This window comes from Monomorium pharaonis, chromosome 5, assembly GCF_013373865.1.
Source record: "Monomorium pharaonis isolate MP-MQ-018 chromosome 5, ASM1337386v2, whole genome shotgun sequence".
Taxonomy (NCBI): Eukaryota; Metazoa; Arthropoda; class Insecta; order Hymenoptera; family Formicidae; genus Monomorium; species Monomorium pharaonis.
Genome location: NC_050471.1, coordinates 11345879 through 11369128, shown reverse-complemented (window position 1 = coordinate 11369128; position 23250 = coordinate 11345879). Strand labels below are relative to the sequence as shown.

The 23250-nt window shown below is 40.8% G+C and overlaps 1 protein-coding gene across 2 annotated transcripts in view; it reads right to left on the bottom strand.

Moving 5' to 3' along the window:
- Positions 1-23250, bottom strand: part of LOC118645653 (protein pangolin, isoforms A/H/I/S-like) — a 106458-nt gene that overhangs the window by 7222 nt on the left and 75986 nt on the right. The window lies entirely within an intron of this gene.

Genomic DNA, 23250 nt, shown 5'->3' with positions numbered 1-23250 from the left:
GTCGACACGCTGTGTAATTTTCTTTTATAATCCATCATAGTACGTTGAAAAAATTGATTTAACTTTACCGAAGCTGTAAAAGTTTCACGAATTAAACGTAAATACTCTACAAGTTTATTTTGGAAATATGTCCCTTCCTTTCGATATAGAAATTATCGATGTTAACCGGCGCGGCGCGGCGCGGCGCACGCGCGAGTAATCCTTTCCGCGTATGTAAGAGCACCCCGGCGATAGTACGCGATCGGCGTGTGTTCCGTTTCACTCCCTCCGTTATGTGTACCTTGATACAACAGCCGATGATAACCGGGCGCGACGATATTGGGAGCTACGCGCGGCTCGTAGTTATACACCGGCGGCCTATTACACGCCGTATTACCACTGTCAACATACGCGCACGCATAATAACGGTTATTAGATACGCCGGGGCCGGTTGCGCGCGGCGCGGCGCGGCGGTCGGGATTTACCCTTCGCATTACCGTCGGCACCGCGTTCGCACAATCCTATCCACGCGAGTACACGAACGTTCCCGCGAATTCGCTGGCGCAAATGTTTACGACGTAGTCAGAGCTGCGCGACGCGACGCGGTGCTACATCCGAGGTTAGCAGCCGCAGCGATCGCGCGATAACCGACGAGCAAGTGTTAAGGAGTTGGACTTGTTTGGTTTCTGAGGATTCTTCTTTTCTTGAAATATTTAGGTGTTGCGTTGGGAAAAATTGAAAAATGAAAATAATAAATTTGATAATTCTAGAAAAAGTGAAAATAAACAATTTGTATTCATATAATATGGCTAAAGTTCCTTTTGGGAGAAACGTATATAATTATAATTGCAACGTATTATTATTTTAAGAGAAGTAAAATGAGTGATTAATTAATAAGTCGGGTTTATTTGCAAGATTGAGTTATTATTACTTTGAACTCGCGATGCCAAAGTTTCAATAGGTGTAAAAGTGATCTGGCGATACGTCGGTCACGAACGACGATCCATGAATCACTGTCACGAAACAGGTGTTTATGATCGATACAGTCATGGCCGGCAGAGGACATATTGCGCCGCGATAATAAATCGTAAAGGCCGTGGCGTTCAGTTTCGACAGTTTAATGGATACCTCGGTACAACGTGACGACAGACGACTGTCTCGAGGGCAGTCAGTCGGATGAACGAACCTGTACTTTTCGATGTAACAGGCGGGTGTAGTCATTCCATCTCACACTGCGGTCAGCGGTTGGAAACAGCAGGAAACTTGACGAAAGGCGAATAATGTGTAATAATGCGAGATATGCCTTTCCTTCTTTCGACCGTGAAAGTGGCCGAGCGAAGGAACTGGTTCCGCGACTCCCGCACTGCTTTGAGTAAGGATTATTATTCGGAAACTGCAATTAGTAGTTCCCTCATTTGCGAACATACTTTCTCACGGTAATGTTCCCTCGCGTCCTCACAAAGCCATTCAGCACGGGACAAAACAAATTTTGGGACAAAGAGTGTTAAACAATAGTACTGAATGAAAAGATCACGATGTATGTATAATATATTCCACGGAAAGAAACATTTTAAAGCAAAAGAAAGATAATGTGTACAAGTTTGCAGCATTTGCAGAATTAAGCGGAAATACATTTCCGAAATACATTATTCAAAGAACGTTACATATGGTGTCCCAATTGTATAAATCGTTGCGGTTTCTTTTTCTCCACAAATTTCTTGGTCTCCACAAATTAGAAGTTGATTTTACCTTAATAGAAATATGTCCAGCGATTGGAGAACGAGTATCGTTTAAGTACGTTTTGTCACAACCGAGGTTTTATCGTCGATGTGTGCGAAATTCCCTTTCCCCTCGTTCTATTCGCGAGTCCTCGTCGCGCTCAGTATGTCGCAGTGGCAAACAAAGCCGAGGACATCATATGCAGGTAGGATTATAGCCGAGGACCCCTTTTTTCGTTTTAGAGGGATGAACGAGATCCACCCTCCTCGATGTCCCGATCAAGTCCATCGTGTCCCGGAGCTCATCCCGTGCTCGTCCCCCTATACCAGGCAGGCGGAGAAGGGGGTTGATTCGGGCGCATCGTAAGCGTGGCGGGATGCGCGGATGTTAAATGCACAAATGTGTAACTGCATTGTCAAATGGAAAAATCCCCCCCGGGACGTCGATGGCACAATAATGGGACAGATTATAATCTCGTCTACCCCCCGAGGGCCTGCTCTTCCTGCATCCCCTGTTGCTGTGTCCCGTAGTCTTCTCCATATCTCGTCGTGTTCCCGTGCCTCACCTTACTCTCTCACCCTATCTTATGTACATGCGTCGCGTACACGCGTGCGGTGTATCTTGTCCGACTATTGACTATCCCGTAGTCGTCGTGGTGTGTGCCCCTCGCGTCACCCGTGTGTCCCCGTGTGTCGTGCCCCTTGCACGACACGCCATAGCCTAATTAAGTGGGCATAATAGATCCGACAGTTGTGCGTATTGTCCACTGACATAAAGTATCCGGCGTATTCTCTCTCTCTCTCTCTCTCTCTCTCTCTCTCTCTCTCTCTCTCTCTCTCTCTCTTTCTTTCTTTCCTCTCGTCCTTTCCCAGTTACTTTTGAGGGAGCTTATTTTCGGGATCTCTCAAATAAAAGTTGCGATATCAAGAAGATGTGAGTTCTCACAACTCTTGACTTTGTACAATCGAGTGGGTTCAATTATTTTGCGTTTGCTTTCAATCAATAGAGAAAAATTATCTATAAGAAAATTTATTGTTACAGTCTTATAATTGCTTGCATTCAAACGTCAATTCTCTAATGTGACCTGCATTATCTCATCATCATAAATAGACACACTCGATATTATAGCATATAGGCGAGGATCGTATCGTTCTACGTAACTTGCAACTGTTAACTACGTTGTCCTTCTCCTTAATGTGTACGCTTGCGTCAATACGAGAAGATGCAATAAAGCGCGTCTCTCCAGATAAACTCGCCGCGATACGCAACTGCATCTCGTTGTAATAGGTACTAACAACTTGTTTGCACGAAGTAAGCGGATCTCTGAAAAAAGCTGTCAAGCGATGCGACATATGTACACGTGTTTCTTTAACATTTTGCGCTTATCAGATAGTCGAAGCCGCGATCAATCTCTATCTCATGAGAGAGAAAGAGAGAGAGAGAGAGAGAGAGAGAGAGAGGAGAGAGAGAGAGGAGAGAGAGAGAGAGAGAAAGAGAGAGAGACGAGATTATATAATTTAGAGCAAAAAAGAATTAGAAAAGAGATCTGGATTCTATCAACTTACAAGACTGTATCCACGTCAAAAGCAACTAAAAAGAGCATAATTCGTGCAATCATATTTTAATATGAATCCATCGCTACCTTAAACCAGTTGCTCAACCTATTAACAGAATATCGTATTTCCGTCATAATCTTTTGACTCAAATTATAGATACATGTGTAATATGCTGTATTCTCGACTGGAATGCATCGTGATAATTGCACAATGTTAAAAAATACTTGAGAAATCACATTAATTCGGTACGAAGTTGACGCTTTAAATGTTTCCTTATCTTTTTTCAATAATATTTTCAAGAATTTGCGAGATTATTTTCGCGCGCTATAACGACATTGATTCACCAACTGTCGCAATCGACGGCTTTACAGTAAAAATCTAAAAGAAACATCGACGATATAGTAAAACCGAGAGATGACTATACTCGTCGATGAGTAAAGGTGAACGGAGAGGACCCAGAGAGGAGAATCGGCAGAAGGGTAGTAGGAGCCGAGGGAGGAAAGGAAATGGCGCCGGTGATAGTAACGCGGGGGGGTAGAAGAGGAGAGACGAGAGGGGGAGGTTTTCCAGCTCGACGGAGCCAATTCAGACCCGGAATTTATCCTATCAATTTCCGCTCGGTGGAGTGGCAAAGAGCTCGACGCGGCTCTCGGCTCGCCGTTCGCTGTATTAACGCCGCGAACTCGCCGCTTCTCCGCTGCGCGAATCTACGCGGAAATGCCCCGTGTCTTTTCTACATCCAAAATCAACGATGATTTTCACACATAATTTCAAAAAGAATACCTTGAAGAATATGTTTTCCAATAAAATTTAATTTTTTGTTTAAGATTTTAATTATGTTTTGATAGTAATTTTATTAATCACTTAACCAGTCATAATACTTATTCTATAGAAGGATCGTAATCCACTCTTGAATTTAGTTCTTTTTTTAGAAATTTTCAAAGCCTTTTTTAAAAGTTTTTATTATAATATCTTGTCTTTTTACATCACTTTTTTACACCTCTTTAGATTTAGATAAATACACGATGATTTAGAAAAAAAGAATAATGCATTTAACTGATAAATAAATGATTTTCCAGATTAATGTATCCTCATTATAATATCCTTCAAATTCGCCAAAATGCAACTACTTTCATTGGGGAATTGCGTGTATTTCTTATCATCTATGTTATTATTAATTCAAGAGTATAACACAGAAATATTGGAAGATAGACATGAAATTGAGATAAATCATATATATACAATATATTGTATATATCTATGTACACATACATAAACAAGAGAGTTGAGTTTAATAAGAACAAAAAAATTGTACTATTAAATTCGAAAATACATAGATTCTTTTCTTATTATTTTCTAGTCGTAATTCTAATAATCTGTTGAGCGGAGTATGAACAAAAAACTCGAGATGGGTTATTCGAAGGCAGTAGGAAAAGAGATATGTGTGAGTATGTGCGCGCGCGCGCGCGAAAGAGAGCGAGAGAGAGAGAGAGAGAGAGAGAGAGAGAGAGAGAGAGAGAGAGAGGGAGAGAGAGAGAGAGAGAGGGAGAGAGAGACGGAGAGGACGAGACAGGGAGAGATGCGCAGTAGGAGGAGTCGGATAGGACGAACCTCTTTAGGTTTATCGGAGCAAATAATGCAGCAGGGAGAACCCAGCCGGGTTTTCCATGCGGAAGACCAGCGGACCGATCACATTGATCTTTGCCAAAAACAATACCCGGCCCGCCTTTGAATTCCACTGGCAAAATACGGGCGCTAGGTGAGTCACCGGGTACGTATACACACGGCCGAGGGTACGCATGAGGTGACACGTTTACAGGCGTGTGTCACACGGAGTCTCATGCATGTGCTCCTTACGTATGTATAAGTAGTTAGTTACACGTGTATATACAGCTGAATTTCGTCGACGTACACGAGCGGGTTTATAAACACGCGCGACGTACGGAGTATCCCGACCGGATGTATACACCAATTTGTAAAACTACAAAAGTTAAACGGATGCACTTGTAATCCTAAGCGACAATTAAATAACAAATCGAGATTGACTGGATCATGGAAGAGTAAGTAAAATTTTAGTCTGCCAAATCGTCTATTATCTTTCTATTTCGCACAAATATGTAAACAATGTATGCTAGAGAAAAGATTTTGCCACGATTGCACAACACACGAGAGAACGAGAGAGAGAGAGAGAGAGAGAGAGAGAGAGAGAGAGAGAGAGAGAGAGAGAGAGAGAGAGAGAGAGAGAGAGAGAGAGAGAGAGAGAGAGAGAGAGAGAGAGAGAGAGAGACTTATATAGATGAAAATAATATTTAAATAACATGGCGCGCGGCGAAAAGACGTGGTTGTATTTTAAATAAACACGCGTGCCCTGAAGCCGTCCGGTAAACGTTCCATTTGTAGCGCGTCAACATAAAAATCCGCGAATTTGACGTGTCTGGTGGAGAAAAATCAGTCGGTAAATTTACAGGCAAACAGGCTACAAAAAGCGAAAAGCAAGTTCAGGCTTCTCGTCAAAATACATTCGGCAACAAGGCATCAATTTCCAATCGGTGCTGTTCAATCCGGCCGTCGTGTGTAACGTGCGGAGGCAAGCAGTCTGGATGCGAGCGCCCGGAAAAAAATTGATAATGGATTAATAACTGCCGTCCAATTCAAACCCGTTAATTATTTTCAGCTGTACAAGGGCTCCGAAGGATTGACAGGCCGACGCACGCAAAACGAACACAGATGACTGCGTATAATTGGAAAAAAAGGTTAATTTTCAAGTTTGCTGTGTAATATTCGAGGCAATTTTCTAGATCGATAGTTACTTGCGAAATATGTGTAAAGATTTAATAATTACTTGTAGAATTTCGCTAATCGCTTAACATTACTATATTATCTTAACATTACTATATTTTTTAATATTAATCAACTTGTCGAACTAAGATGTGACGTACGGTGTAGAATGTTGTGGAATGGTATTCCAACATCGACACGAGAAACCCTTTCTCTGACATAAAGTCAGTGAGCACATTGTTCGCGCAAACAATCGATTTCTCGATCGTAACCACATGAGCATATACAGGTTTCGGTCGCTGGTCGTACCCCTCTCGCCTCGCTTCGCTTAGCCACTTAAAAATCCGTATAATAATTCGTCGCGCGGTTCAGGGGGACGATGCTGGAGGATGAGGAAAACGAGAGGGGCAAAGCGAGCCGAGCTCCGCTCCGCCAACGAGGTCCCTTTTTTATGAATATTCGAACACGCGCCAATAAATTCGAATGAGCATGGCGAAAGGGTCGCCAGACGTTGAAGTGGTAGTCTGCTCGCAGTCGATAGGTTCGTTTTGGTCGGTCTAGTAGGGCCCTGTCGCCAAAGAGTGGCAATGCGGTGTGATGCACGATATTTCTCCTTGACATGCGTATATTTGTAAATATGCCATGTATGCATGCGTGCGTGCGCGTACATATATTTATGTTTCAAGAACAGAGAGAGAGAGAGAGAGAGAGCGCAAATACTTCTAGAAGTGTGCGACTCCTCTTTATACCAGGAGGAACCATATCGTCCGAAACGGCGTCAACCATTCCGGCTGTATTCGTGCTCCTTGTCCAGTGCAAGCAGCAGAGGAAGAGATGAAACGGGACAGCTGCGCCGATCTCCGCATTTCCTTGCTCTCCGTGTCGGAATTTCATCCTCCTTTAGAAGTTGTTCAAATTTGCTGCTCGAACGCAGCTTTCGGTTGGCTGACGTCAACACTACGAAAGGACGAGACTTGCCCTGCAAATTTCTGGCCTAGGACTGGGAATTCCATCCCTTTCCTCTGCTTCGAATCATATTTCGAAGATTGCGAGACGATTTAAGGGACATCGTAGATTTAGTCCGTGGCGCTTTGATATATTAAAAGTAAAGTATTATTTCTATTCTAACCTATTAGTCAGATTTAGTTTATTGAGATATCGGCTCTTTCTGAGCTCTTTCTCTCCCTCTTGCTTTTTAATGCGAATATTGCGGAAAATTATTTGCGATCACTATCGCGATTGTTTTTCTACGGCGTTTTTCTTTCCGCGTCAACTGGACCGGGACGCACACAAATCCTTCTGTCTCGGCCAAAATACCAGAATACGAAGGGTCTATTTGTGCGGGGAAGTCAGATACGGAGGAAGGAGGCCGACGTTGAGTCGTTGTATATGGAAAGTGAAAGAGACACACACAAGCGTCTCTCTCGCTGGCTAATGCAGAACGGTGAAATATTCATCAGTCTGGCTGCCTGCCTTGGTGGCGCGGGCCAGCCCACCCTTTATATTTCGTAATTACCCTCCCAGACCCGTCCTACCACCTCAAGCCAGCCTCCCCAACTGCTTCCACCTCCGTCTCCATCATCACCCTTCGCCCCGCGAATCCCTCCGGTCGTCATCGCCGTCAAACTCGACGTAGTCTCGGGCCGCCTCGCCATTCTCTCGGTCCTCTTTCAACCTACCACCATTTCTCTTCTATATCGGAGCTTCCATTTCCAATCCCCGCTTTTCCGTCACCTCCGCCAATCGGGCAGCGCTCTAATTTCCGCGCCGACGGCACGGAACCATATCCTCAGAATAAACTACTGGGATGTGAATGCGTTTGGTTAGATTGTTGATTAAGGTTCTATCGTATTGTCTTCTTACGTGACGCATTTTTCCACAATTGATTATTTTACATAAAATATTAAGTATGTGAACAATGCAAATTATTTAAATCATTATTTAATATTAATTTAATAGGAATTTCCTCGTATATACATAGTCCGAAAGAAATCTTTGGTAAAAACTATCGATAATCTAACTGTCGATTAAACATCGGCCTGATATTTTCCTCGGAGCCACGATTTATCAGTACCTTGCCACGAATTTACAACGCTCTTCCGTCTTTCATTGGTGATGGCGGTTCAAAATACTTGCCGAAAGGCGGTTCGACAAAGGCGTAATATCGTGCACGGTAGCATAGTCGATCGAGGCGCCCATATATCCCGGGCAACGGCCGGAGGTCTAAATATTTATACGCTAATGCCTATGCGTCGGTTCGAACATCAAAGACGAGGCTGCTCGATCCCTCCTGCATAGTTCGTAAAAATAAATTCCCGTCGCCGCGCGTCGATCCGTGCCCTGCGCTCCTATACCTTCTGCTCCGATCCTCGTCGACGACACACAACGATGACAACAACGTCGTCGACATCGTCCTGCGCGAGGTCGAGAAGGGTTCGAAAAGTCGAAGGGGACCTAGAACCCAAACCTGTCCTCGCCGTTACAGCGTGCCTATCCACCGCAGGTCTGATACGCACGCGAAAACACAAGTTGTGTGCCACGAGCAAACACTAGACGCGAGTACGCGGGAGCGACAGAGGAAGGAGCAGGCGAGAGAACAAAGAAGTCGGAGAAGAGAAGAAGTCGTGAGAGGAACCTCGAAGCTGGTGAAGCGAGATCCACCGAGACGTTAAAGTAAACAACGGAGTCACACACGCAGTCACACGTCGAGCCCCGCGGTAGTTTCTGGCCGTCTCTCCTTTCTCTCCCGACACGTTCCCGTCGTCGTACGTTCTCGTAAGAGCCCTCCAGAGACGCATGGGATTCACCTATTTCTGAAGAAGAGCTATGGGGGAAAGCGATGTATATCCGGTTGACATATATCGCTGACAACAAGCGAACGTTATTTCATGACATTGCTTATTGTCTTATGTATAGTATTATTACCATATCGTGTCGTTGAGGGAAATTTTACGTTAGTAACGTATAACGTAAAATTTACGTCACATATTTTAGGCTAGTTAAAAATTCCGCACTATACAAAAAGTGTATAATTAAATCTTCAAATCTTATACCAGCAAGCACAGAAAAAAAGAATATTCTTGTTTTGACAATCTCTACAGTTTCAAAACGGAAATCTTGAAATAAAATTATATTGCGTTAAATCAAAAAGATTTACTTGAACAAAGATTTATTTTAAAATTTTATATTATAGTTTAACCAAAAAAATGATATTCTTGTTATTTAAAAATAACTTTCTTGAATGGAAAGGAAAAAATGTTGGATAGAAAAGACTACATGTTCAAATCAAAGATTATAATTTTCTTAGAATAAAATTATCAAAACAATTATATTATATTCTTGAAATAACACTTACAGTATTGAAATAAAACTATAATATTTTGATATTCAAGATTTTCAAATTCTTCTAAAAAGAACATATATTGTTGCTTATGTATAAAACAATAATCGCGTTAATTTGAATACATAAGTTTCAATTTGAGAATAATTCTTTTTCTATGTACGAGTAGAGAGAAAAGATAATAACCCCACAAAGTTTGCCGAAATCACGACTAGGTTGTTAAGAGAGAAAGAAAAGGAGAAAGAGAGAATTCGTCGCCGAGATGAATCGGGGAAACATCTTGAGGCGCATCGGTGCGCGTCCACAATGTCACGAGTTGGACAAAATGATCCAAAGGCAAGAGTGGGTGGTGGCCCTTTTTCGCACAGCTATGCGATTTATAAAATATGGGAGCACAATGGGTCGGTGGGGCCAAGGTAACTCTGTTATCGCGGTCCGCTAAGCGCCCGGACACAATGTCCCGGCTTGGGCTTCATCTTCCTCAATCTCTGTCGACCGTTTTCTGCTCCTACTACGGCCCGTCTTCCTGCTTCGCGGTCATGAACGTCCAAATATTTGTACCCGAAATGTATATCCCTGTGGCGATCTCTCCCTTTTTACCCTTGAGAAGGAGAGAAAGAGACGGCGATAGCGCTCTATTATTCCGGAATAATCGTGGCGCGCTTCATCGGACGCATCGGCTCGGAATCGGGAAACCTCAAATTTGTTTTGGGTATTGTGTCGCGGTCGATGCTTTTCTTTCCAGCGCCTTCGAATGACGAGTCCCTCTCTTAAAACGGTCCAACGCGAGCACACGTCAGGTTAACGAAATACTTCGGTCCGGATAGCTTAACGCTCGTTAACGTTCTTGTGCTTGGCTAACCAAACGTAAAATCCTCTCTCCTCGATCTTTTTTCAGATTCGTGTGTGTTCGGACATTCATGATCTTTAGCATCGTGTTCTTTGAAAAAATTTTGATCAAGTAGGCATGCTAAAGTAAGCGGTCAAACTCCATAAACTATATGTATATTACAATCTTATTGAAGAAAAAAAATTGCGCATTTATCAAATTGTTATAACATACATACATATGCCATATTATTAACGACATAGTTAAAGAATTTTTCAAAGATTGATTCATAAGTGCCGTGTTTGCAACAATGTCAAACATGTCGATACTGTACCTATAATGCATTTTATGATATTTATGCTACGTATTTTTGTGGAATGTGCGCAGCAAGTGTCTCCGTGAGGTTTTTTTGTGGAAAACTAGCATTATCTCGACAACCTTTTCAATAGGATAGTATGCGTTTGTGCATTACCTCCCTTCGACACCGGTCGTTCGCCCTTGATACGTGGTATTTCGCAAATTGCGGACTTGTCACGCATGAAAACGACGTGGCCGCCGCATAATCTTGTAGGTGGAGTATATCGTGCCACGTTGATACGTCTGATCAAATATTCATTGGCGAGGACGAGATACACGGCTTTCGTTGTCAACGGGAATCTTGCACTTGACACGCGACGAGGAAGTACGCCTCTCGAAGAGCTGAGAAGGGAGTAAGAAGGAGTTCTAGACGAAATAAAACGAGGGGCTAAAACTAGTTGGGACGACAACCGCTTAAAAAGATTTGAAATGTAAGTGTATGCATTACAAAGAAAGATTTCTTTCTTGTTTGTTGATATTAAGACATGTTTGTTTGGGTTTTTGTCAAATCTTTGACTTTTACGGATTTCTCTTCTCCCCCATATGTTCTAATTAAAGACGACAAATATGAAATATTCTCATAAGCAACAATTGATGAGAAATATCACAAAACCCATTTCTCGAGAACATCGCAATATTTCTTATATCCCTCGCGACGCAACGTGAATAACGTGCCGTCTTCGATATAATGTCAATATCTGACAATACCACATACGAATTCTCTTTCTTCCTCAGTCTTTCAATTCATGTGTACCAAAAGTCGCCAATATTGGCAGTATTTACGAAAAAGCGAAACCTCTTTGTAAGGCAGATTAATAAAACCAGCTCATCCTCGGAGCGAAGCCGATGGGTCGTCCGTCGTGAATCCGATGTTTCCGCTGACGCGGCAAAAACCGGATCGTATTGCAAGGTGCGTTTTTCATGACGTTGAGAGCACCCCGTCGGAGCACCCTATGATATTTCGGGACTAAAGTATTGATTTTGGGATTGAGTCGTTGCTTCGATTGTTTTCTGATATAGGCAATAAGAGCCGAACAGAATTGTAAATTAAGAATCCGCTCTCATCTCACACACACACACACACACACACAATTCCAGACTGATTTCATGTTATTCAAAGAGCAATTTGTAACAAGCATAATGACTTAAAAGTTCTATCATTATTAAAATTATTAGGTTTATATTATATGTTATAAAAAAATATAAATTGACATTTTATTTGTTTCTAAATAAAAAATAAATAAATGTCTAATTACCATTGTGTTATCGTGTCTTTTACATTTAAATACTTTTAATATTTCTGTTTTCAAAGTGTATATCAAATAATTACATCTAAACAAAACATGCACAACTATATCTGCACAAATTTTGAGTACAGTTATGTATGCCAAACTCTCATCATATGCAACATAAAAAATGCGGCAGTCAAAATTTTTGCGCATTTTATTTCTCGAAATAATATATTTGAAAATATTAGACAATCTTCTTCGATGTGTATCGAATGTAACGAGCGTATAAGAGTGTAACAATAATCAATCATCCCCCGGTTCAATGTGTGTGAGTGTAAGAATGGCTGAGGAAATTAAAAGACGTTTACCGGAAGGTGGTCGCCTAATGTCTTCGAATAAATCGATTGGTTATTTGCTCAAGCGAAATCGTATCACGACTCGTCATTCAATAAAAACAAGACGGGCGGGGGAGCGATAAACTACTTAAGGCCACTCGATACCGCCGTCGCCGACCCACGATGTTGTTCGGGAAGAAGAGAAAAGCGGCAGAGGAAAAAACGTTACGACGTAAGGATAACGCAACTTCGATGTCGCCACATTAATCGCATTCGAATTCGATTCATAACCAGTTAGAATTAAAGCTTGTCTCTAGTTTATCTTTCAAGTTTACAAGTTTCAAATCAGAGAAAACTATAGAAACTTATTCACATAATTCGAACGAGACTGTAACTGAGACAGCCAGAAATTTCGTGTGCAACAACATGCTCTCTCATTCTCATCAAATTCCATCTTTGAATTTTCATCTCATTACGTTGAGAACGCATACACATGCGCCAGTGCCACGCATGCACAAACAGACTCGATGCGACACAGTATAGAAGAGATCATTAAATATGCACCTCGCGTCATTTGGGGAGACGGGTCATTATTCCATCCGCTGTCTCCTATACTGCTTTAAGTCGCTCCAGCAAGACCACTATTCTTATTTAATCGAACGATGTCCTTTTCTCGAAGCGTAAAGATGGAAAAAAGAAAAAAAAAAGAAAAACAAGGAGCATATCGCTTTTTTGTTAGAATATTCCCAGTCATCGACAGATGCAAAAGACAGAGTAAAATAGAATTTGACAAGTCTTATACATATAATCGACCGTTTCGTGATTAATCCTAAAAAACCAGATATAAAATATATAATTCGCTAAAAGCAAACAAGTCTACGACAAGATGTGTTAACGATAAAATGTCATTTTTATCGCTATATCCAAATACAAGAGACTTCTAAAAAAAGACCAAGAACGTTGATAAAAAATTCGTTATATTTATTTAGATATTAAGCGCCAAACAAAAATCCAATTGAGTTTACTTCGAAATTGTGCGCCGAAAAAAAATAGATTAACCGATTTTACAGTTCCGTCACGGTTGTATTTACGCTATATCGCGATTTGTGTCGATGAATCCTGTCATAGATTGCGCAGTGAAATAAATAAACGTAGTAATTACATTTATTTGTAAGCTGGTGACTGGCAATTTAGTAAATCCGACGAATATTTTTTCGCCTGGGCGAAATGTCGAATTTCCGGGGTGACCGCCGAGTTTCCAACAACCGGTTCGTTGGTACGCGCGGCATAAAATAATTAAAACTAAAAATACATCGTTGCAATTCTTGATATATATTCGACAAAAAGCCAGTGCGCATCCGGAAGTGGAGCTTTCGTTCTAATTACATCTCGCTTTGTACTTGGTTAAATTTCATGAGCAACTATAACCCCTGGAAAAACATTGTTATCTGTCCTTTGCGTAGAATCAAACGAGCACAGATCAAATGCTTGTAACTCCAATTTGCTGAATAAAAATGTATGAAATTAATTATCGAATATCGCTAGGTAATAAAAATTTTTTAATTTATGAAATGTGAAAATTTAAGAGAATTATTTAGAATTATTCATATGTGCTTTTCTGCTTGAAACTCAACATTTATGACAAATTCCTCAATTAGGAATCCTTTGATTTAAATATCAAATTTCCCCGGCGTATATTGTATGTCGCTACGTAATATAAAAAAAAAAAAAAATTAATTCATTTGCGTATGAGAATTTTATCCGAAGTCATAAAGTACAATCGACGACACATTTGTGATCGCCGAGCACTTTTCGTCCGTAAAGGACTACGCGATCGTCGCCTCACATACTCTCTCCTCCTTCTATTTCTCCGTCAACGGCGGAAAACGCGGAGGATCTCTTGGGCTGTTGGCGATTTCGACCATTCGTCAATTCCTGCGAAAATATTCGCCGGCCGACGGCATTCGAATGAAATGATGCGCGGGTAAGAAGCGCGCGATTCTTTTCTCGTTCGTCCGGCCGTGCGCGATCGTAAACGAGCTTCTCCCGAGATTGTGTGTGCGCGCGTGGAAGCCGTTTCCTCGTATCCAGAAGCGGACGTATCTCGTTCGATCACGAGATAAGCGAGATACTCTCGAGTTCGCGAAAGTCGAGCCCATCCCCTCGACTACTCCATCTGCGTATACATATATCGGCCGTATAGATAGTTGCCCGCGTCGTCGCGTCGCCTTTTTCGTCATCCAGGCATATCGTACCCCGGGAGCATAAATACGGGGAAGCGGGGCGTGAGAAGAGGAAAAAAGATTTCCCGAAGCGCGGCGTCATAATAGTCCCCGACACGAACGATGGCTGGAGAACGGTGAGGCCGGGACTGGCGGGGGAAGACGGGAAAGAAGCACGGGCGCACCGATCATTAAATTGTTCCGGCTATGGTTAACACTAGGAAGAGGCGGCTGCAGCGTGGGAGGCGTACTTCCCTTCCGCGATTGGTCAATTAACAAGTGCATTAGAAAATAATGAGGCTTCTCGTTGCTACTGCCCTCGTGCGCGCGGACGTCTCTAAGCTCTCGCGCACGCACACCAACCAAGTGCGCCAAGTACCCACGAGGGAGAGACTCGTACATGCGCTCTATGTATTACCCGTGTGTACGCGACGAGCGTTCGGCCGCTCGTCTGTACATAGGCGCCTCCTCCGTGCGCTTCTTCGCGTTAATTAAGGGAAATTTGTCGGGAACGCGGCTCGCAATAATTATCTCTACGCGCTGCTTGCTGCCGTTGCGGATATTGCCGTCGAGAACACTCGGCTGCGCTGTTTTCTATATGATCAATGATAAAGACGGAGATATACGCGGCGATCCTAAGCTTCTTATCCAGTACCGATTCATATCGTGCAAGTGCACTCGTGTGAAAATTGCATCAGACACATCATGGTCTTGAAGAAATCTGACACAATGCCGCATCGATCGGGAGTCGCGAAATATGCAGGGTGGTGATTCGTTAAGGCGATGCTGTACGTGTAACATGACACGATGTAATATACACGTCCACATGCAACTTGCGCGGAGATATTGACTCGGTAGAACGCTTCGGAGTAATTACGTTAATTAAGATAGAGAAATCACGATGTGTGTGTGTGTGTGTGTGTGTTACACCTAAAACAAATGATAAGATGAATAGCACGACAACCTAACGTTCTATAATATTCATAGTAGCGAATAAAAACGAATTATTATTACTTATTCTATACCATTATAGATTTTTCCGATGATTAAATGTATTACAACGAATGTTGCGCCTAGAAATAAATATCTTGCGTGAAACAACATTAGCGATACAACAACTGGACACTGGACACGGCGGCGAACAACTCTCGCTAAGTGTTTTCTCGCGACGCGCGCAGTCGATGTGTATAATTTGTTTTTCTTTTATCGACGTGATGTCTAGCCATTATCGGGTTCCCACTGCTACCTTGTGCCACACGATCGACGCCAACGGTTTACCGGTCTCGCGGGATCGCCGTGAGAATTTTAAGACGCGCGCGCTCGACGTGCCCGTCTTTAGGAGTTCAACTTTTTCCCGGGACCGAGACTTCTCGGATGAGCAGCGTGAACGCGACGTTTGATCTTGAGATGCATGCTAATGGAATACCCGGTGCTGGTGGCCGCGAAGCGTGCGCTCCGTATGCTGCACAGATTGGTGCATCGGATAAAACCTTAACCGTATTAAGGTTAGTTATAGCGCCGTTCGATAATTTTTATTATAAATTTCAAAAGTCCAACAACTGTCATTTTTTAATATTTTATATTCTATTTTAGATTTTAGGGCACAATAATGTTATAATACCTTTATTCAGGATGCGTAAAATATATCGTTCACTTTTAATAATATAAAATGTAAAATATAAGAAAAAAATTTGAGGAAAGTAAATATTGTATTGAATTTTAACGCGATCACTTAAATAAAATTGCGTCACACGTGCCCGTTGAGGTTTTCGAAAAATGCAGTTGATATTAATCGCGATAAGTGAGCGGTAACAAGGCAAAAAGTTTGCAATACGCGCTGGTCGACGCGTTTCTACCTGCATTGCGACCTGGGGTGGCGGATAAAAATAGCACGGGTACTGAAATAATTATACGCCATGATTGCGATCTCCGGACCCGGATGGAGGACGATTAGCGTGTGTGCGAACGTGTGTCCCCATGTGTACGCGGTTGATCGTTATTAATATTCTACGAATGGCGCTCCCTGCCATTCCTTTGCGTTCCGAAGACTATATAAGCGGGATATTCTACCTGGTCTTCTATCATGACGTTACGAATTCCTCGAGTGAGAGTCCTCGAGAATTTTCAGAAAACCACCGGAAACGATTCGCGAGATCTCGCCTCACTCGTCTCGAAGATCTAACGAGCAATTTTCACACCGAACGGATAAACACGAATTTGCATGTACTCAGTGTCTACGGAAATTAACTTCAGATTCTTGTAGAACGAGTTTGCTTTTTATATTGTGTCTTAAAATAAGGGAAGCAAAACTTCGATCAAAGTTTCGCGATAATGAAATGTTTAAATGTCTTTGAAAAACTTATACCTTTATGAAAGAAATAACTAAAAAAAAAAAGAATTTTTTTGCACAATTTGCCAAAGTGAAAATTAACCAACATTTTAACAATGCCCAAGTCGTTGAACTTGTTGAGCTGAAGAAAGGAACATGCGAAGAAAAATTGGAATGAGTAATAATCAAATAATGAAATTAACTTCACTTTACAATCGAGTTTATTTAATATAACGTGGTGACGATTGTCGTCACCGACGTGGTCTTCTTTTCGAGACTTTGAAGGAAAAAAAAATTTAACGTCGATACGAGATAACGACATCGTTCACCGTAAAAAATTCCTGGAATTGAAGTGTTTGCGCGGCTCGAGAGAGTTCTCTTTATCTTCCTCTCGGTCTTTATGTTCCATTTAACGCTGTGGAGCAACATCGATCAACCCCACAGGACAGTTTGCTTGGCGTCCAAGGGCTGGCACCACGATCGTACACAATAGACTTGGTAGATCCGTGTAGACTTGTAGAATAACGGATCTGCCCATCAAAAATTCCGTTTGCCCCGTATCACACCGCTGTATAGCCGGTATCCTCTTTTCCATAACCCCGTAGGAGAGCCGTCTTCCCAACGACATTGCGTGTCGAGTATCTTTACGGCTTCTTACCGACACGTTAGTAATAATGCATTAGTTATAATCTTTTCTTTTTTAAATACACGCTAGAGCAACAGACTCCGACAACTTTGTACTTCGTGAACTAATTTAGAAAAGAACTAATTTAGAAGAGTCTGAGAATTAAAAAAATAATATTACCGTAAATCTCGTAGCGAAACTCGTTCGAATATCCATTTCGGACAAGGAGAAGCAAAAAGATGTGACGAGCGAGGAAAAAAAATAAATTACTCGCTAGTGTGGCGGAAGCTTCGTCGGCGACAGGGTCGCAAAAGGCAGAGCGCGCGGAATTAAAGGTGAACGACGGAGGTGTGCCTATGTATGTTTAATCGCGATCGAGTATTCCGTTTGGAGAGGGTACGTGGAGAGAAAGAGAGAGAGAGGGGCCCCTCGGACATAGGGTTGGCGAACGTGTGGAAAGTCCGCGGCGGTTCGTACATCCTGCGAGCCGATATATAATTTTCTCCCTTTACGTCGTTCCTCCCTTCCCCGCAGATACCACGCCTCGAGCGGCGTCCCTATAAAATGTTGCTCACCTTATAAAATTTCACCGCGAAGAGGACACGTACTTATGAATTACCGGGTGCGACCGCGCGATCGCTCAAATTACATAGAACGGCGGCAGCCCGCTCTTAACTGCCCCGCGACGACCAAGAGAGGCCCTCGTAAAACATAGGCGATGAAAGCCTTCCTCTTTCTTCTTCATCGCGTATATTCACCTTTTTTCCCCCCTTTTTTCTCCTTTTCCCTTCCTTACTTTGGAAACAGCGGCAACAGCATTGCAAGGCGAATCGTATGCCGAACTGAAAAATCCCCTCCTAAATTATATTTGTTCGCTGCGCAATTTTTTTTGGATTAATATTAAAAATATTAAAAAAGCAGCTATCTCCGATCGATAAATCTTTCGATCTTCCGACTCTGAGACTTCAACTGCACTTATATCATACCAAATCACGGAACGGGAGTGGCTGTTCGATCGAAAGATTGTAGCGCCACGAATAATGTTGATTTAGTTGCCGTCGTGTTGTCAGCCACGCGGCGTTGAGCCTAACGTGCGCTATGCAACATTAATGTCCCTCTTTGGATTACACACCGCACTCTGGCGACGTGTCACGCGTAGGACAGGAAGCCCGTAAGCTAGAAAACGGAGGGCTGTGTCTTGACAATTGGTCTGAAGTCAGATCCTAAAGGACTTACATCTTTTTCACATTACATTACTTTGTCCCATATAAAAAGATTTATTTAATTAAAATAGTCATCCATTTTATTATACAAAATACATTCATGCTTACCAACTGAAAAATGTTGATAAAAAAATTTACACATACCATTGATGATTATAAAAATGAAAACTTTGTATTTCTTTCTTTATTGTATATAGAAGAAGGACACCAATACTGGCATGTCATTTTGTTTTTAGATAATATTTCTTTAAAAAAGCTAAAAATAAAACTTTGAAAACATAACTAAAAAGTGTCTTCTATTAGATGGTGCAGTAATTTTTATAATACTATTTCATATCTTGTAATAATCAATGTTTTCGAAACATATAATCAACAAAAATTTACGCCTAAGAAATTGACCATAAATGTATGAACTACGGGTTTTTATTTCTTTAATCTATCTATTAGATCATATCTTTATTCTTTTATTTCAGCATATTAATACAGTGCATTGTTTAATTTCCAAAGGGAGGAGAGGGGGGAAGGTGCCGCTTTAAGAAGTTTATATCAATATTAGCTTTCTCTAATACTAATTATATTGATTCATAAGTATTTTAATATCTTAAAACGGTTCTAACCAAGCTCTCTCACAAAGTGAAATGTCTCTCTCGTCTCGAGCATCCACCAACCGCGATCAATCACACTCCACGCCGTCAACGTGTGGCGGTACGGTCAAGATTTGAGAGTTTTGTTAAAGAAATGGAGGTGCTTATATACAGAGAAATGTATTCACATCGCCGCGTGGCGATATCAGAACGCTGAATAAATACTTCTCGTGGGTCGAAACGATGTAAGCTTTTTAAGACATGTACTTCGCGACACGTGACTAATCGCAAGAGACCGTACGAAGAGGGAATAAGCCAGCTACAAAAAACACTGTTCGTTCAAACGAGTTTCCACGCTAAGATAAGTCGCGTCGCGACTTCGCGCAAAGGTCTGAGGGATTCTGTATTAAGTTCAATCATAGTTATAATTTATAACATTTGCAAACAATAAAAGTTTTTGCCATATAATTTTAATTGAATTCTATATCCACAACAAATTTACATGGATTTCTCGTCGTTTTTTTCAAAGGCGACCGTAATAATAACCGTTCGCGCTGATCCGTGAGAGGGCTTAAAGTTTTAAAGACGTGGAAGAAAGTGCACGAATCAAGCTGCGATCGAAGTATTTTATTCAGAGCGTTTGACGAGGGGGAAATTTTCTTACCTCTCGAAAAGTCGGAGCAAAGTCAAGAAGCCGCGAGAAAGGTCGTATTGGCGACGAGTCGATATCCATTATAAATGCGTGTGATTCTTTCCGCGCGTTGCCGAAGATTAAGCCCGTTGAATCCTCCCGATGTTAGGCGACTCACTCGCAGCGATGAGAAATTCACGAGACACGCTGAGCGGTGCGACTCCGCTCTGGGATAAGGAAAGGTCAGGGGAACAACGTTTCGTGCAAGTGTGTCTGCGCTATTATTATCGCCATAATCTAGGAACTTCGAAAAAAAGTAAAACAAAAGTCGGAAATTGATTTCCAAAAAGAAATTGTTTGCAACGTAATAAAAAATTCATAGATTAATCGCGTAATTGGGCACGGAAATCGTAATAGATTAAGATTTGACACGTTTTATAATAGATGGAACAAACGAGAATAAAAAAAAAAACAAATTAAAAAAATGTATTTAAATCAGTATACCAGTATTTAAACCAGCAGATTTTTATAAACGATTTTTTAACTGCACGACCGAAGCCACGAATCGTATTCACACAGGGGAAAAAAAATAATGTAGCAATACATGAAAGGGAACCGCTGATGCGCGTGTAACGGCATTTTTCGTTTCACTTAACGTTTAACTAAATTCGACTGCAAAATTGTCCCATGATATTTAATTTAATCCAATCACGCTTTATAACCCAAGAATAAAGCGTAACGACTCAGCGATAAAATGCACTTCGTTAATAGCGATAACGAAATAATAATTCTATCTTTGCTCGTGCAATTTTGCACCACAATGCATTTGTAAAAATACAAATTTAATTAATTTTTTTATTAATTATTATTTATTATCTTTTTTTTACTGTTTGTTAGTTTTATTATTCAATTACTTATTATTAACAAATTTCTATCATTACACGTGTAAATTCGCGACAGAGCTGTGTTACGCGAACCGTTATCATGCCAATAATATTGCCAATTTTGGATTCTGTAATTTGTTTCGTCCATCCAATATCTCCAACTTATCCGGAGCCTAAACTATCAACGAAACGAGGCAAGAAGACGCATTAATAATACGTCGGTCATTCCACCAGGACCGACAGGACGGTGTTAGGAACCACATTTTTCAAGTCATGCCCGTTAATGCGATGAACAAGGGGCTGAGTCCGGTGTATCCCAATGGTGTATGCTTCGAGGGGCATTGATAGTGACTCGAATAAAAATTAATTTCTAATCATCACTGATCATCGTAGGACATCTTAATTGTTCGTGCATTATCACATACCATTCTATTGATTATAGACGTTAGATCAGGTAAATCGTGACAAATGATAATCGTTAGATAACATATATTACAAAGCTAATAAAAAAAAAAAAAATAGTTGTTAATTTTATCATTGAAAAATATTGCATTGTCATATTTGCACTATTCATCTTACTCTTCTTGCAAATGATGTGAGAGTATTACTTGAAAATAATACCTACATATCTTACATCTAAATAATTGAAACACTTTATTACTATTAGATTGATCTTTTTACCAGAAAAGTGTCATATACCACGTGCAGCATGTATAGTTATACTTGGGAGCACAATTGGCAGCTTTAGCAAGGTGTCGGATTCAAGGCCATACATGGTGTTCTCTCGATTTCTTTTCATGCTTTCCACATGGGTGTGACAAGTGATGTCATTGCGTCTACGTGACTTATTGTAACGTGACGGAATGGCATGAAAATTTACACGCTGGGAGAGTCCACGTAATAACTATAATCTTAATTATAAGGAAAATTTTAGTTATTTTCGCGTAACAAGTATCAAAACATAAAAAATTTTTCATACATAATACACAATATACCGTTTATAACATATCAATTGATGAAACTCAGCTGTTGACTGCATAATTTGTATAACGCAATTATAAATCCCTTGTATCATTCTATTCATTATTGTAATCGTAATCAATATCCTATTCTTTCTATACTTTGTAACTTCAATTAACACAATAGTTTTACTCATTTTCTTGGTTAAATTTTGGAAGTACATTGCCTTTTACTAAGGTAATGACTGATGAAAAAGGTACCTTGCACAAGATATTGTTTCGTTAATCCCGGTTTGACTTACGCTCCCAAAGCATTCGCGAAAGAAAGCACAGAAGAAAAAGAGAAAAGAGGAAGGAGAAGAGAGAGAGAGAAAGAGAGAGAGAGCGCGGTCGTGCCTCATTGGTCGCATCATGAAATGGAGATCACAACGAGTGATCGCGCCTCTCCTTTGCGGGCACTGTCATTGTCTCAGGACGAGGCAGTCTGTACAGCGGGAGAGAGAGTTTGCTACAATCCGGATCAGAGCACCTCTATAATCATCCCGGGACGAAACAATGACGTTTGCAAGGCGCGCGAGACTGTCCATGAATATTCAACGAATATCCCGACTGGACAGAACGTGTTGTATAAATAATATAATTGAATTATACAGGGTTTCGCCATATTGTTGTCACTCTTCTTTACTAGAACATTAGAGTATACTCTAAACAGAACAGTGGATGTTCCAATATAGAATTTATAATAGTTTTAATCATTTCCAATCACTAAATAAAAAGAAATTAATTAAAAATTAAATAAGTTATTTAAAATTATTTAAAGTATTTAATAAAATTAAAGAAATTAATTAAAAATTAAAATATATTAGTAATGCTCTATCTAACAATAATATTGTAATGACAACAATATACATACGACGCTGTATTTTAGTGTTGAGGGGCAAAAAAAACGAGAAAAATTTGCCGAGAAACAGAACGACGTTAACGAGGTTGCCATCTTGATAAAGTCGGCGTCAAAAATTAAAACTTGAAAGCAAACGAATTTCCGCGAACCTTTGACGCCGCGTCATGCCCGCGTTCTGGCATTTATTTCACGCATTTTTTCCTGCGACGCTTTTCTCGCTTCTTCCGCGGCGAGAAATTAACGAGGGAATATTACATTTTCAAAGGATCCCGACCAGGACACCGTGCGGTGACGTACTGAAGAAGATGAGAAAAGAAAGGAATTCAAGCAAAAAACCGTAGCCGCTTTATTCGTGTCATGATTCTATTCGGAAATCTTGACGATAATGATAAAGACGATAACGACTTTGTTAACATGCGTTAAACAAAAGCAAGCTTATATGCCTTGTTTAAATTTTAAGTCTGCAATATATATAAAATGAATTGAAATTTATGATCCTTTGGAAGAAAAACATCTCAAATTTTCGCAATTATTATTACAATGTGTAGAAAAAGAGTATTCAAAAAATTATTTTTAATTATAATTTTTTAATTATTACTAATCACAATTTTTTAACTGACATGTGTCTGATAGTGTATAGTTTGTATTTTAGAAGTTATTTTGTTAATCTTAATCCAGTTATTGAAACAAGCCACATTGAAAACGAGAGGATTAATTTAAAAAAAACACGCACGTGAGAACGTACGGAATAAAGGAGCAAAACGAAGAGA